The sequence below is a fragment of the Salvelinus sp. IW2-2015 genome, linkage group LG18 (assembly GCF_002910315.2).
Source record: "Salvelinus sp. IW2-2015 linkage group LG18, ASM291031v2, whole genome shotgun sequence".
Classification (NCBI taxonomy): Eukaryota; Metazoa; Chordata; class Actinopteri; order Salmoniformes; family Salmonidae; genus Salvelinus; species Salvelinus sp. IW2-2015.
Genome location: NC_036858.1, coordinates 3972862 through 3985930, shown reverse-complemented (window position 1 = coordinate 3985930; position 13069 = coordinate 3972862). Strand labels below are relative to the sequence as shown.

The 13069-nt window shown below is 42.0% G+C and overlaps 1 protein-coding gene across 1 annotated transcript in view; it reads right to left on the bottom strand.

Moving 5' to 3' along the window:
• Nucleotides 1-13069, bottom strand: part of LOC111978192 (glutamate dehydrogenase, mitochondrial) — a 346877-nt gene that overhangs the window by 148271 nt on the left and 185537 nt on the right. The gene's annotated exons all lie outside the window — the stretch shown is intronic.

The window sequence follows — 13069 nt, the reverse complement described above, 5'->3', positions numbered from 1 at the left end:
GTCCTAACCCTCCACACCGCTACAGGCTCCTTCCAGGCAAGCCCTCTGGGGTCCTAACCCTCCACACCCCTACAGGCTCCTTCCAGGCCAGCCCTCTGGGGTCCTAACCCTCCACACTGCTACACTGTAAGCCCCAATGTGCTGTCATTACTCAAAACTTTTGAGGAAACTCATTGCACTTAATATATACATTTTAGTCATTTGGCAGATGCTCTTATCCAGAGTGACTTACAGGAACCTCTAAGCCATGCCTCCAATAGAATTTCCCAGTGTGCCTTGCCTTTTTGAGTGAATTGTAGAGTTACCATGACTGTATTTGTTAGTGACATGGTTGTTGAATTCATTCCTTTTATATTTGTCCTGTGACCTTCACCAATTGAATTCCAAGGTAAATGTTATCATTATAATTATAGTCTATATTACTTATCTCATAAGGCCTTATTTTGAGGSCTAGTGTTACCCTAATACAGTGGCKTGAAARTCATGGTTTACAGGCCACATCAGGCCTGCAAATAGGGTTGCAAACTTCTGGAAGCTTTCCCAAAATTACTTGATTTTCAAAAAAATCCTGGTTGAAGGATTTCTGCACAACGTACSCAATTTTTGCCATCCCTACCTGCAAATCACATTAGGCTGGCTTGCAAAGTGATGTGTAAAAKAGTTGACATTTTAATTTACCCGCAACCTGCATTTATAATGACTGCCAGGGTTAGAAACGATTTAAACTGGAACAACCATTTCAGTAATGGGTGCCAAAAAGTAAAGTAAATGATTGGATTAGTTTAGATTTGTTTAAATGTATCTTTGTGTAGCATAAGATTAATCAATCACTCAATGTACATGCAAAAACAAATATGAAAAACGATTTGAAAAGGTCTGTCTGCAGTAGAGCATGCTGGGGGAAAAATTTGATTTGTTATCATAACTTAAAAGAGTTGATGTGACCTCTCATTTAGTTTTGCGTCAGTACCACATAAACATTTGAAGTAAAAGTGACATTTCATTGATTTAAGTTAAAAATGCCTTGGGGTTTACATTGTACAGACACTTTCCAGGGCAGCCCTCTGGGGTCCTAACCCTCCACACTGCTACAGGCACTTTCCAGGGCAGCCCTCTGGGGTCCTAACCCTCCACACTGCTACAGGCACTTTCCAGGGCAGCCCTCTGGGGTCCTAACCCTCCACACTGCTACAGGCACRTTCCAGGGCAGCCCTCTGGGGTCCTAACCCTCCACAKTGCTACAGGCACCTTCCAGGGCAGCACTTCACCTCACCCACCGCCACAAATAGGGGGTTGACCAAGGACCCCCCCTTTCCCCAAAAACGCACCTCTCCCCACCTCCGCCCCTAGTGGTCTTCTGAACTCACCACTACTCCCATCTCCCATACGGGGAAAAAAATGCATTTAAAATATCTTTTTGGGATGCAGCTTAGGATACATGTGAAATTTAAAACATTTGCCAAATAATGTATTTTTTATTCATTTGTAAATGTATTTTAATGTGTGACATACATTTGCATATGTATTCGGAATATATACATTTGTATAGAAATATATTATTTGGCGAGTTTGGGCTGTCGCCCCTCCCTGCCCTTTTCCAACTATTATGTCTATGCAGTCATTCTCAGCTCCCCTCAGCAGGAATTACTCTGAAACCCCAAACTAGAAAACAACAAACTCATCTAATTACTCTTCTGTTAGCTTCCTAATATGGACCGACTCTGAACGTTAGCCTGCCACTCTTTGGGTCTATAAAGGAGAAAGTAGATTAGCTAGCCTGGTTTAGCCTCTAACCCCCCTGCTTTACCTGCCCCAATCAGAGGGGCTCTGGAACCTTCAAATTGACAGATTCAAAGGGGGAGGGGGTTAACGATTAGCCACGCCTCTTCCTCTTTCTTAATGGACATTTCCTGTCAAATGATGGCACACCACACCTGGCTGTGCTGTTTCCATGGCAACCCCTGGACTAGTGCGTATGTGCCTACATAGCTACCTATAGACTGAACTCTAATAATAACTAAAGTCATGTACAGAAACACTATATATGAAACCTGTATGTTATTAAGACCTTATGGAATGTTCATATTAATAATGATAATAATGAAGATATCGATCATTTAGTGGTGCCTACTGGTTCTGGAGTGAGTGACCTTCACAAGTGTCCAGCTGGAGGTAACCTGACTGTCAGTTGTAGCTGCCAACGCTGTGCTCTCATTTCTACCGGGAGAAACTACCAGACGCTTCATTTTCTCTTTATTTTTTTTAGATATATTTTTTTCTCCAGATAACGGTAGCTAAATGGAACAAACTTTTGCACACCTAAAGTAATGTGATAAAGAGCTATGATAGAGGGAGGGTAAGGGAACTCAAGTGTACTTTGGGAAGTGTATTTGCTGAAGGGTACTTTTTGAAGTGTACTTAAAGGGTAAATGTTTAGTTGAGGCCTCAGGTTAACATGATTGGTTCTTAGTTACTGAATCTTCCTTTGGACCTTTGTCCAGCTCTGACCCTGATGTTACTCAGATATGAATGGTGAAACACTATATTATAAATATACTTCATATATGGTATGTACTATATGTACTAGAGATATATTTTAGGCTATGCCGTGATATATTTTATTAATGGGAATAGTCTCTCATCCTCCAGTTATAACATAGTTATAAAATGTTATAAGTAAGTAACACAGTTTATTTATCTGATGTAGACTTAACTGAAATATACTGACATGTCTTGAAATTTTACGATATGTTTTATTAACCTACTGAACATGTTATGTCATAATATGTACATAGCATGTCTATGTACATACACAATATGTACAAATATATAATACATTATAACTAATCCCTATTTGGAGACTAGTGGCCGGTGRAGAACGAGATCGAGACAGAACTGATAAATGACTGTTGTATCTAAACCAAAGGTTGGCACTTAGACAAAGATCTCTGTCTTTAACATTGTCATTTTATTTATTTAAATGTATCTGTTTGTTTTGTTATTGTCMTTTGTGTTGGGTGGAATGTAGCCAACTGTAGCGCATGAGTCCGCTATGCAAATTAACCTTCCCTCCTGACCCTTGACCTCTGACCTGACAGACCGGAAACAGGACGTGGATACGCCCACGAACGGACACTTTATTTACAAAATGAAGTACAGAAGATAGATGATTAAATGCCGCTGTTGAACTCTGTAGTAAGTCATAGGCTCGATCCCAAATGCCACCATATTCCCTACATAGTACACACAACTTTTGGCCAGAGCCCGACATAGGGAATAGTGTGTGATTTCAGACTTGCGCCATATACAGTTGAAGTTGGAAGTTTACATACACCTTAGCCAAATACATTTAAACTCAGTTTTTCACAATTCCTGACTTGTAATCCTAGTAAAAATGCKCTGTTTTYGGTCAGGTAGGATCACCACTTTATTTTAAGAATGTGAAATATCAGAATAATAGTAGAGAGAATGATTTATTTCAGCTTTTATTTCTTTCATCACATTCCCAATGGGTCAGAAGTTTACATACGCTCAATTAGTATTTAGTAGCATTGCCTRTAAATTGTTTAACTTGGGTCAAARGTTTCGAGTAGCCTTCCACAAGCTTCCCACAATAAGTTTGGTGAATTTTGGCCCAATCCTCCTGACAGCGCTGGTGTAACTGAGTCAGGTTTGTTGGCCTCCTTGCTCGCACACACTTTTTCAGTTCTGCCCACAAATTTCTATAGGATTGAGGTCAGGGCTTTGTGATGGCCACTCCAATACCTTGACTTTGTTGTCCTTAAGCCATTTTGCCACAACTTTGGAAGTATGCTTGGGGTCATTGTCCATTTGAAGACCCATTTGCGACCAAGCTTTAACTTCCTGACTGATGTCTTGAGATGTTGCTTCAATATATCCACATAATTTTCCTACCTCATGATGCCATCTATTTTGTGAAGTGCATCAGTCCCTCTGCAGCAAAGCCCCCCACAACATGATGCTGCCACCCCCGTGCTTCGACGGTTGGGATGTGTTCTTCGGCTTGCAAGCATCCCCCTTTACCTCCAAACACAAACGATGGTCATTATGGCCAAACAGTTTCTATTTTTGTTTCATCAGACCAGAGGACATTTCTCCAAAAAGTACAATCTTTGTCCCCATTTGCATTGCAAACCGTAGTCTGGCTTTTTTATGGCAGTTTTGGAGCAGTGGCTTCTACCTTGCTGAGCGGCCTTTCAGGTTATGTCGATATAGGACTGTTTTACTGTGGATATAGATTAACTGTTTGTTACCTGTTTCCTCCAGCATCTTCACAAGGTCCTTTGCTGTTGTTCTGGGATTGATTTGCACGTTTCGCACCAAAGTACGTTCATCTCTAGGAGACAGAACACGTCTCCTTCCTGAGAGGTATGGCGGCTGCGTGGTCCCATGGGGTTTATACTTGCGTACTATTGTTTGTGCAGAGGAACGTGGTACCTTCAGGCGTTTGGAAATTGCTCCCAAGGATGAACCAGACTTGTGGAGGTCTACAATTCTTTTTCTGAGGTCTTTTACTGATTTATTTGGATTTTCCCATGATGTCAAGCAAAGAGGCACTGAGTTAGAAGGTAGGACTTGAAATACATCCACAGGTACACCTCCAATTGACTCAAATGATGTCAATTAGCCTATCAGAACCTTCTAAAGCCATCACGTAATTTTCTGGAATTTTCAAAGCTGTTTAAAGGCACAGTCAACTTAGTGTATGTAAACGTCTGACCCACTTGAATTGTGATACAGTGAATTATAAGTGAAATAATCTGTCTGTAAACAATTGTTGGAAAAATGACTTGTGTCTTGCAAAGTAGATGTCCTAACCGACTCGCCAACACTATAGTTTGTTAACAAGAAATTTGTGGAGTGGTTGAAAAAACAGTTTTAATGACTCCATCRTAAGTATATGTAAACTTCTGACTTCAACTGTATATATATAGTACTGAAGTGGTTCTCTATGTTGTAAGAAGGTATACTGTTTACCATAATAGTAACAGCCAATGGAAGTTCAATGCAAAAAAGCAATAGGGAAGAAAGACAGAAAGAGAGCGATGATGAATGAAAGGAAGGATGAAGGAGAGAGAAGTATGTATGTGTGTGATTAGAGTGTGAGGATAAAAGAAGGCTAGGAGTCATTTCCAGAGAGAGAGAGGGATTTGTGTGTGTGTGGGTTTGTTAATGTGTGTGTGGGTTTGTTAATGTGTGTGTGGGTATCGTTGCTGGGGGGAAAGAGGGATCCTGTATTTTTTCATAATAAAGTTATTACCACTGCTCTCCTACTGGGGATGTAACCACTCATCTGGCTCTGTCTTCTCATTGGATGCTTTGTCTGTGAAGGGAGAAGCCTGGGTATCATGACGTTTAACCGTCATTTATACTGTACCTGACGTAAGTGCGCAAAGCAAGAACGCAATTAGCCATGCAAATGGTTTCCCTGCGCATAAATATGTCAGCCAAATTTGGCCATTTAGCTAAATGTGTATTTGCATTGCGTAATCCTTACAAATTTGGCTTTATGGAGTATACGCCACACTATATAGTGAAACTGATACCAAAACTGAAACTGACTATGACTCATAACCAGGTCTGGCCAATGAGGATGTAGCTGAAGTCTGCCAATCAACCAGAAGAGGTCCGTATAGAGGCTTACTGCAACAATATAGAGCTCTCTCTCTCGCTCTGACAGCACTGTTGAAGTTACTGTAGACCTTCATTCATCAAAACAGTGCATTTTAACCAATTATTTGGTGACATATGAATATATTTAGTATAGTTTTATCTTAAAAGGATAACTTCTTTTAATGTTTCACTATTTTTATGAAATTTCACTGAGGAGGATGGTCCTCCCTTTCCTCCTCTGATGAGCCTCCACGTGTTCCAACACATAACGAAAATAACATTACAGACAAAAGACTTTACATCTATCAGCTACACAAACTGTACATTCCAGTACACCATCACAACAAGAAGGTCACATGGGGGAGAGGCGTTGTGCCGTGAGGTGTTYCTTTATTTGTTTATTGAAACCAGGTTTGCTGTTCACTTGCGCRATATAAGATTGAAGGGAGATCCATGCACTCATGGCTCTGTATAATACTGTGCATTTCCTTGAATTTGTTCTGGACCTGGGTACTTTGAAACAAAAACCTTGTTGCATGTCTGGTGTGGTAAGTGTGTGTGTTAGTGCTGTGTGTAAGTGGACTATGCAAGCAATTTGGAATTCCCAACACATTAATGCTTTTTATAAAACAAGAAGTGAAGCAGTCAGTCTATCCTCAACTCTTAGCCAAGAGTGCATAGTCTCTGATTACAATGAAGAGCAAGACGTGCAGCTCTGTTCTGGGCAACTATCTGGCCGGCAGGACATACCTACCTGGCCGGACCAATCTGGATGGCCAGCCAGACCGATCTACTTTGACAGCCGGACCGATCTAGCCGTCCAGCCGGACCTACCTACCTGGCCAGCAGGCCAGACCTACCTACCTGCATGGCAGGCCGAATCTACCGGACCTGGCTGACCGGCCGGCCGGACCTACCTGGCTTGCTTTCCAGACGTAACTCTCCCTTGACAACCGGACCGATCTAGCTGGCCGGCCGGCGGAACAGACCTACCTACCGGAACTACATGTCTGGCCGGACCTACCTGGCCGGCCTGCCGACCGAATCAGGACCAATCTGGACAGCTGGCCGGACCTATCTGACCGGTCGGCCGCACCTATCTGATTGGCTGGACGGATGGATCTACCTACCTGGCCGGCAGGCCAGACCTCTCTACCTGGTGGGCAGGCCGTACCTACCTACCTGGCCAGCCGGACCTACCTACTTGGCCGGCAAGCCGAACCTACCTACCCGGCTGGCCAGCCGGACTTCCCTACCTGGCCCGGCCTGGCGGACCTACAGTACCAGTCAAAAGTTTGGACYRACTTAATCATTCAAATCAAAATAGATTCTATATTTGAGATTGGTCAAAGTAGCCACCCTTTGCCTTGATYTCATCATTGTACATGCTTAGCATTCTCTCAACCAGCTTCATGAGGTAGTCACCTGGAATGCATTTCAATTAACAAGTGTGCCTTGTTAAAAGTTAATTTGTTGAATTTCTTTCCTTGTTAATGCGTTTGAGCCAATCAGTGGTGTTGTGACAAGGTAGAGGTGGTATTTAGAAGATAGCTCTATTTGGTAAAAGACCAGGTCCATGTTATGGCAAGAACAGCTCAAATAAGCAAAGAGAAARTACAGCCCATCATTACTTTAAGACATAAAGGTCAGTCAATGCGGAAGATTTCAAGAACTTTGAAAGTTTTTTAAAGTGCAGTTGCAAAAACCATCAAGCGCTATGATGAAACTGGCTCTCATGAGGACCGCCACAGGAAATMAAGACCCAGAGTTACCTCTGCTGCAGAGGATACATTCATTAGAGTTACCAGTGGTAACTGCAGCAGCTGCACTCCTTTGGACTGAGCTCTGCCAGCACTGCTCTCCCAGTTCCCTCCCCAGCCCCTGCATCCACCGGCTTGAGGGAGGTCTGTCAAATGCTCAGTCTGCTCTGCTCTCATGTGGTTGGCTAGGGACCTTGGCAAAGTCTCGGCTCACTCAACAAATAGCTGCAGATGACCCTATGGCTGTTAGCTCTTATGGGAATGAGCTGAATAAACCCTCTGACATTAAATCTCATAGGGATTTAGGCTAATGCACCTAAATGTGCGAAGTATGATTTCATAAATGGACACAATTGACATTTGGGTACAGGACTCGTGTCCTGACATTCTGGTTCTCTCTGAAAACATGGTTAAATTAKACCTTGGTTTTCTGCGGAGCTATCTGAGCTCATTCAGATTAGAAATCAGGCCTGGGCCAAAGCAAGGAAAACTGACTCTGTAGTGGACTGGCAATCTTTCAGACAATTAAGAAAGCTAAATCAAGCTACTTTTTAAGCTCTATCTCTGACTCTGCTGGTGATCCTTCAAAATGTTGGTAAATGCACTGAASCATACACATTCCTCTTCTTCCCTGCCTAAGCAAGTTCTGTCTGACTCTGGCATCGTAACTGAGAAGAGTGGAATAAGTGATGCTTTTAATCATAATTGTATCTCGGCAGGSTTTTTATTTAAGAGAAACGGTGGTTTAATTGACCCTGGTCAGTCAATCTGCCAACCTCTAGCTGACTTAACGGTTAACCTGGTAACTTCTAGTGAATCTTTGTTTTCATAAAAAAAGATATGATCTGTGATGTGCTGATAAGCTCTCTGCCACCCTGATTGCTGAATCATTAACCCATATTTTAACCTGATGATTATATCTGGTACTATCCTGTTTGGAAGGAGGCCCATGTACTCCCTCTTCACAAAGGTGGTGACCCTAAATAATGATTGCCCTATTTCTAAACTTTCTTGCCTAGCCAAAATATTAAAATGCTTAATTCATTCTTAGCTAAGCTATTTCTTATCTTTGAAATGTATTCTAAATGTACATCAGTTAGACCAGGTCATAGCACTATATCTGCTGCCTCTCTAGTTTATAAATGATGTGGTTAACTGTATGAATAAAAGGTGACATTGAGCAGCTCTCTTCATTGACCTGTCAAAGGCTTTCGATACTGTTGATCACTCATTGCTAATTCATAGCCTTGCCTCAATTAGTCTAGACCAGGCTGCATGTAACTGGTTGAATTTCTTTTCTCACAAATAGAACTCAATGTGTGTCTACTGATGGTGTTAAATCAGGTTTCGTGGATATTACGAAAGGTATTCAGCAGGGGTCTTTTCTGTGGTACTGCACTTTTTACTGTTTACATMAATAATATTGACTTGTCTGTAAAAAACTGTAACCTGCACTTGTATACCGATGATACTACTTCGTATGCTACTTCCCCCACGGTTGACCAGGCACTAACTGATCTAGAGTCTGCCTTCATTGTTGTAACGTCGACGCTGGGAGTCGAGAAGCAGATGCAGGTGGTAAGTTTAACACAACCAAGAACATGGAACGATACAACATAAGGGTAGCGTCTTGACATGAAACACASAAACAATACTGCCTGGGGAAYGAACCTAAGGGACTGCCAGATTACGGGAAGGGAATGAGAGAGGTAATGGAGTCCAGGTATGATGAAGCGCAGGTGCGCGTAATGATTGTTAGTAAACCGGCGAAGCCGAACGCCGGAGGGGAGCAGACGTGGCAATTGTATTACAGATACACTTAATTGACCTGAAATTAGTACTGAACGCAGGTAAAACTAAGTATATGTTGTTCTCTAGAGCACATAAAAAATAACTGATGATTTCAGCATATGTACTTTAGATGGTGTCCATATTGATCGTGTCCAATATCCGGGCATCTGAATAGATGACAAGCAGATTTTTTTTAAAGGATACTGACAAGTTAGTTAAGAAGTTGAGAATAAAAATGGGCTTCTTCTATTGAATTAGTTCCTGCCTCTCGCTAAGTAATAGAAAGCAGACTATACAGTCAACGTTCCTATCGGTCCTAGACTATAGTGACGTCATATATAAACGCAGCTGCCACTTCATTAAAGCCGTTAGATGCAGTTTATCATAGCGCATTGCGCTTTTTTTATGGGTAACAATTTTGGTACTCATCCCTGCATCCTCTTTGATGTCACGTAGGTTGATACATTGCTATGTTTTCYTTTATAAAGCCCTTTTACAAAACGTCCCAGTGTACCAAACATCATTACTAAACTTTAGACATACGAGTTACCACACCCGGTCTCAGGGATGGTTAACTCTGGAAATTCCTTTGGTCTCTACTGAGTTAGGCAAATCAGGTTTTAGTTCTGCAAACATGGTGCAAGAACTATCTTCAAAATGTTCTTAAATGTTATGTTGTGGTGCCTCTTGGGGAATTCAGAAAGCTGATTGAGGACCTTATTACTGATGAATGGGTTTGTTTTTTATGACCATGTTTTTCTTTCTACTTACATTTTGTATTTATATTGTGTATTTTCTGTAATTTATGTACACTACCGTTCAAAAGTTTTGGGTCACTTAGAAATGTCCTTGTCTTTGCATCCCGGAGTCATCTCTTCACTGTTGACGTTGAGACTGGTGTTTTGCGGGTACTATTTAACGAAGCTTCCAGTTGAGGACTTGTGAGGTGTCTGTTTCTCAAACTAGACACTCTAATGAACTTGTCCTCCTGCTCAGTTGTGCACCGGGGCCTCCCACTCCTCTTTCTATTCTGGTTACAGCCAGTTTGCATTGTTCTGTGAAGGGAGTAGTTCACAGTGTTGTACGAGATGTTCAGTTTCTTGGCAATTTCTCGCATGGAATAGCCTTCATTTCTCAGAACTAGAATAGACTGACGAGTTTTAGAAGACAGGTCTTTGTTTCTGGCCATTTTGAGCCTGTGATCTAACCCACAAACGCTGATGCTCCAGATACTCGACTAGTCTAAAGAAGGCCAGTTTTATTGCTTCTTTAATCAGGAKAACAGTTTTCAGCTGTGCTAACATAATTGCAAAAGGGTTTTCAAATGATCAATTAGCCTTTTAAAATGARAAACTTGGATTAGCTAACAAAACGTGCCGTAGGAACACAGGAGTGATGGTTGCTGATAATGGGCCTCTARGCCTATGTAGATATTCCATAAAAAATCTGCAGTTTCCAGCTACATTAGTCATTTACAACATTAACATTGTCTACACTGTATTTCTGATCAATTTGATGTTATTTTAATGGACAGAAAATGTGCTTTTCTTTCAAAAACAAGGACATTTCTAAATGACCCCAAACTTTTGAACAGTAGTGTAATTCAGGGCTCATCTGTAAAATAAACCTTGGTCTCAGTATGACTCCCTTATTAAATAAAGCAACAATAAAAAGTTACGTTTGCTCACGTTAAGTTGTGATTGGCAGTTTGCTGCAGGGAGTCTTGGAAAGGAAATCACATCCTGTAGAGTTGAACAGAGAGACAGCAGGAGAGGAGAGGAAGGTGGACCAGAGGAGAGGGTCAATTGCTATTACAACTCCCTCTTCCAATCAAGCATGAGTGTGGGTGTATGCATTTGTGTGTGTGTGTGTGTGTGTGTGTGTGTGTGTGTGTGTGTGTGTGTGTGTGTGTGTGAGTGCACACACTGAATGTAACTGCATTGCTATGTCTCGCCTCTCCTCTCCCCAAGAGAATATTAATATTTTGATTAACCGTCTGCAACCATTCTCTCCTTCAATATCACTCTCCTTTCTTTTCCTTTCATTCTGTCCGTCCTGTTGTTTATGATTCTCTCTGAGTCACCTCTCTTCCATCTCTCTTTAATTAACTCTCCTTTTTCTCCCTCCACCTCTTTCCTTCTTCCTCCCTCATCTTTTGTCTCTGCTCCTTTCTCCATCTCTGTCCTTGTATCTTTCCTCTCTAGTAGCGCCTGCATCGTTGAGCAATGTGAGTGTTAGCGCACGTGCCAGAGCCTGCACGTGTGCTCCTGTGGCAGACTGGCACACACTGCTCTCTGAACGAGAAATGCCTTGATCTAAAAATATGAGAGAGAGGGAGGAGGAGGAGGAGGAGGAGGAAAAATATAAGAAACTGCAGTTTATTTTTACACCCAGATTTCCCTGCAATTTAAAGCGTGACATCCACATTTTATATTTATTTATTTATGTCACTTTAAATCTTTCTCTCTCAGTACAGATCTTAATTTGATCACTCTTTTGTTGCTGCACAGCAAGAATGCAAACCTGTAGTGTATTCAAGGTTTAAAAACCATTCCGAAGTTTGTTATTTCCACTTTGAAATGACTTGATTTGCCCTGAAGAAAAATTATCAACCCTACAAAAAAAATTCCATTCATTATAATCCAAAAATAATTCACATTTCCTGTTCCGCAGGAGTATTTTCCTGCTATAGTAAACTAGCTCAAATTAAGAAATTACATCTTTATCTCTGTATCCACTCTGTATCTCTCTCTCCCATTTAGAAAAGTATTATAAGAAGCAGGGTTCTACAGGAAAAGTGTTTCCTGCTAATGAATGAAAAAAGTTGCTAACATAATCACATGTATACACGTATGTTGGGGGTATATTCTAGGTGTGAGCAGGTGAAGAGTGAGTAGTGTTTAGCACACGTACACACACATGAAGCCCTGCATTGGACCGTAACACGGACGGTGAGCAAGCGCTTCATCACCCAGCGTCTAAACCACACACACACACACACACACCCACACACAGACACAGACACAGACTGGAATTCGGCGCGGCTGGAATTCCGGCGCCGACCGAGATGGCCGCCTCGCTTCGCGTTCCTTGGAAAATATGCAGTATTTTGTTTTTTTATGTGTATTCCTTACATTGGTACCCCAGGTAATCTTAGGTTTCATTACATACAGTCGGGAGGAACTACTGAATATAAGAGCAACGTCAACTCACACCCGTTACAACCAGGAATACGATTTCCCGAAACGGATCCAGTGTTTGCCTTCCACCCAATACAATGGATCTGATCCCAGCCGGCGACCCTATGCGACGCCGTAAAAGGGCAAACGTAGCGGTCTCCTGGTCAGGCTTCGGAGACGGGCACATCGCGCTCCACTCCCTAGCATACTACTCGCCAATGTCCAGTCTCTTGACAATAAGGTTGATGAAATCCGAGCAAGGGTTACATTCCAGAGAGACATCAGAGATTGTAACGTTCTCTGCTTCACGGAAACATGGCTAACTCAAGTGACGCTAACGGAGTCGGTGCAGCCAGCTGGTTTCTTCACGCATCGCGCCGACAGAAACATACATCTTTCTGTAAGAAGAGGGGCGGGGTGTATGCCTTATGATTAACGAGACGTGGTGTGATCATAACAACATACAGGAACTCAAGTCATTCTGTTACACCGATCTAGAATTCCTCACATCAATGTCAACCGCATTATCTACCAAGGGAATTTCTTCGATTATATCACAGCCGTATATATTCCCCCCCAAGCAGACACATCGATGGCCCTGAACGAACTTTATCGGACTCTTTGTAAACTGGAAACCACACACCCTGAGGCTGCATTCATCGTAGCTGGGGATTTTAACAAGGCCAATCTGAAAACAAAACTTCC